The following is a 4,912-nucleotide window of genomic DNA, read 5'->3' as shown; positions in this document are numbered from 1 at the left end:
ATTTTTGGGCTACCAAACAATATCTTGTATTCCTCTGAATTTTTGCTATTTTATCTGTGATGTTATATAAAAAAAACTTGTTTCCATTTTCTCTATTACTTTTGCTATGATTTTTTTTTATGATACATAAGAATTGTGTGGTATGTATGTAAATTTCCCTAGATATATTTGAGGGAGGAGCATAGATGAGTTGAGTTACTTCGAGCAACTTAGGCTTCTTTATATGTTCTATTAAATATTGTTGATAGATGCGCATGGTCGTCATAGCTGTGCCGCATGCATGATGTTTCGTGGTTTGGGCATGCAATATTGTCGGTGTGGTTGGTAAAACCTAAGGACATAGGGACGATTTTTGGGAACTCTGTGAAGCATCCCTCCATCAGAATTCATAATAACTATATTTCCATTTGACCTAAGGATCATGTGTTGGTCGAATAGTGATTGGATTATTATGTAGTTTCACTGGTAGTTGGTGTAAGTCAGTTTTGATATGTTTCTCTTCTTGTTTTATTCTTATTTCTGATAGTTTACAACTTAAAATAAATGACTAATGGTTTCCATTTCGCCGCCTTTAGGAAAGATGAGCTTCAGAATTTCAGGGACGTCCCGAAAAGTGCTATGCTACTGCGGACTAGAGACTTTCTTTCTGAGTTCACGTCAGTCCCACAGTTACGATCGATATTTTTACAGATGCCCCTGGAGACTCGCAGAACAGTGTGACTTCTTCTGATAGGCTGACGACTTGGGTAATTCCACTGCCAAAAGTGATCGCAAATTGATAACATCATTGGAGAATAGTTTAGGACGAGACATACATCGTCTTCATGTTAAAAATGATATTATCATTATTTTACTTATAATTTTTTTTTCTTAACACTTTTAATACTCACTATTAAGAGAGCGGTGTAAATAAACTTTTTGTAATATTTTGAAATGAATTTCTGCTTCTGAAGTATCGAATATGTCTTTGTCACAGTTATATTTTAAACAGCTTCACTAAACAGTGGCAGTATGATCATTTTTTTCAGAAACAGCTGCCCCACAGTTGTTTTCAAATAGCTGTCAGAAACAAACAGTCAGCTTCCCCGCAGCAGCTTCCTGAGGCAACGCAGTTGCAGCTGCCCCAAATAGACCCTTAAATGAGTAATAAATTGTTGCCTCTAAAAAAACTCTTTGAGCAGACCTTTTCACCTGAAATTTAAAATTTTTAATAAATTTAAAAATTTAACACTTAAATTAATTTTTATTCTAACAAGCCTAATTTGAGCCGAACACGAGCCAAATATGAACAACTAAAAGTTAACGAGCTGAAAACGATCAGAGTATTCACAAACTGATTAAAACACGAGCAAAACAAGAACAATGGTGTCCTTAACTAGTTGAAAATGAATAATTTTTTTATTGCTAGTGTGTTTTGGAGATTGTATCTCTAATTTCTGCTCCATGAAGTGTTATATCTTCTTGCATTTGTAAGTGGTGTGTCTGTATCTTGCTCAAAAACATGTGGTGGAACCTCCTCGCTGCTCATACTTCAACACTTTGTAATTTGACCAATATTTCGATTGAACAATCATCAAGTTCGAATTATTCGATCCTGTCGCCCCGCCTCAAACTTCTTTCAAATACCGTTAACCTCATATATTCTCATTCCCTCACTATTCTCCAATCACCTCACCACCAGATTCACTTCTTAAACACCTTATAGGAGCCTTAGAACGGTGTCACATAGCATGCGCTATTCGAAACATACTACAAAAAAATTAAAAATATTGATAAAATGTAAATAACTATGGAAGATTTCTAGATCAAACAAATAAATCATTCAGGACATTGAAAACAACTAAATGAATGTTTTAACTCAAGTGCTCATCCACTCAAAATCCAGCACATCACCTTCTTTTTCAAAATTCTAATGTACTTTAAAATACGAAATTAAACAACTTAAGAAGTATTATAATTATAAGCAAAAATAGCATCACCTTTTCATCAACAACATCATTATCTATCATCATCTTCATACTCAATTACAAGAGCATTGAGGTCAAATTATAATTTCTTTTGCAAAAATCACTAAGTTCTAGAATAGTTCTCCATGCTAAATCTTTTATATCACTAACGAATTCCTTATATTCATCTAACTCAACAACAATTTTTTCTATTAACCGCCTATTGGCATCATCTATATCATTTAAAAAGATAGCATCAATAATGTCATCACATAAATCAAATCATTGAGGCAATCATGATCCATGTTGATTCTGATTTTGCATCGAAGTTACAACAATTCAAAATACATTCACATCCAAATAAGCTTCAAGAAAAGCTAGCACTTCGAACATAAAGCCCTGTAAATGTGAAGCATCTCGCCACATACAAGCCATTCACATCCAAATAAGCTTCAAGAAAAGCTAGCACTTCGAACATAAAGCCCTGTAAATGTGAAGCATTTCGCCACATACAAGCCATCAATTAGTTGAAAGATAATATTTATTATTATCTAAATATAAAAGAATATTCAATATTAATTAAAATTTTATTAAAATCATACATCAGGTGCACAAGTAGTCATTTATCTTACAAAAGAAGAAAAAAAAAACCTTCACCCCTACTGTATACACTCAACTCTTTGCTAATTTTATCATCTTTATCAATTTCATTAGCCAGTCTTTCGATGTATGCATTTAAACAACCAACTACTTCTTAGCCTTTTGCAATGTCAGACTTACTATAAAATTTTCAAAATTTAGTATATAAGTATTAATGACTTAAGAACATGCTCATACTTATCAGTATTAGTAAAATTCGTTACTATAAAATTTTCAAAATTTGGTATATAAACAACTCCATACAAAGGTTGTTAGAGTTGCATATCCCATTTTCCATCAATGACTTGAGAACATGCTCATACTTATCAGTATTAGTAAAATTCTAGTGTTGATAAAGAATATAAAATTTCAAAATAATTGCTTTACCTTTGTCTCATTTGAATAATTGCATCAAGATGATTTGTTACGCTTGCTTTACCTTTGTCTCATTTGAAAAAGAACCCAGTAAAAATTTTTCAAACATAAACATTTACTGTAAATTCCTTTGTCGTTAATGAACAAATTTCAAGGACAATAAAAAAACGGTGAATCATCTTAGCAGGCTTAATAAGTGATCTTAAATTTTTACATCTCATCAAATCAAGTAATCATGGTCTTAAATAAATGAAATGTACGGCATCCACTCCCTTAATTTCTTGATCTTAAAGGTTTACTCTATTGTCAAATCCAAATAATAAGCTACAGATGGAGTCTAATATAAGTGTGGATGCTTATCAATTAACAATTATCAACAACAATATTACAAAAAATTGCTAAATAAATTAGCAAATAATGAATGAAAATATATATGAAGTTACTAACATACTGGAACATTCTCAAAGGCATTATTAATAATCATTTGGACGACATAATGCAGCCTAATCACCTAAATATACTTGCTCAATTATTCAAACAGTTTTATTGCATTCTTTTAGTAAGAGGTCGCATCAACTAACTCTATGAAAGTGATTTCTCTCGAACATCTTACCAAAAAGTTCTTTAGACTTTTCCATTACATGTCCTTATTATTTACTACATTTATAAAGCAACAAATATATTTAAAATAATCTTATGTGTGGCATTGTAACATTTGATGTGTGTTGGACCACTTTCTTCAAGTATAGAAATAGAACCTCAGAATGGTCAGCTGGTTTCATTTCAGGACTAAATCGTCCAAATAACAATTACTACATTAAAAGGAACATCATGCATCCAATGAAAAAACAATTGAATTGTTCTAGCAGCATCCAACTTTTCTTTACAAATTATCCTTTAATTGCTTCACCACATCTCAAAATAAAAAGGGGTATCAACTGTCCTTTAGCTTTCAATTCTTTAATTATACAAGTCATTGAAATTTGATTAGATGTATTTAATTTCGCTGCATGATATTCTTTTGATAGTCCAAAACATAAAATATCATTCTCCAACATCATATCAAAATCATCACTTTTATCAATATTAACATATAGCATTTCATTAATTTGGCATGTCAACTCTTTCCTCTTTTTCAAGGGCTTATGAATCTCATCTTTCACATGTTTAAAGCAATTAATATAAGCGTTTGCATTTCCAAAATTATCAAATAAATGTGGTTTGTGATAAGCAATTTCTCCTTCAATCATTTTATCACCACATACATGTCATGCAAATTTTATCACATTACAACAATAACATCGACGACAAGCCTTCATTGTGTCCTATTGAGTGTCATATTTTCATTCAATTCTTATAAATTAGGATCATTTTTTTATACAACATGTACAAGTTTTTTAAGTCTATCTCTACCTCTCTTAACATAACTCAAATCTAAAACATTTACTATCCTAACTAGGCTATCAGATGGTCGACGTTTAATGCGACCAAACCATTATCACTTTCTTTTATCAAAAACATATATTTTCATAAAATGTCTTTCTTTATCATTTGACCTAAATATAACCTTCTTTAAGGTACCTAATAGATAAAACTAATGATGTAAAACAGATTTGTACAATAAAAAACCTTTTGAATCCTAGAATTTATTAAATATGCAGAATACATTATTACTAAAAAAATAGCGTGTAAAAAGAAATTTCCCCATCTTCACATGTTAAGAGAAAAAATAGCAACGTGACATAGTTCTTGTTGTCTTGCATGGCTTTTTTTTTATATTTACAAGACAAAAATAAAAGACAACTATAAATGGTTTACAATGTTCCTTGATGTGAAAATATTGAAGCCTTTGTGTAAGAATCTCGTAACGTGAGATCACTGTTTTGGCTGATAAAGATGACTTTTAATTGTTGAATTTATTCGAGTGTCATAATTATTACAAAAAAGTATTT

This window comes from Phalaenopsis equestris, unplaced genomic scaffold (assembly GCF_001263595.1).
Source record: "Phalaenopsis equestris unplaced genomic scaffold, ASM126359v1 Scaffold000002, whole genome shotgun sequence".
NCBI lineage: Eukaryota > Viridiplantae > Streptophyta > Magnoliopsida > Asparagales > Orchidaceae > Phalaenopsis > Phalaenopsis equestris.
This window is presented reverse-complemented; position numbering follows the sequence as displayed.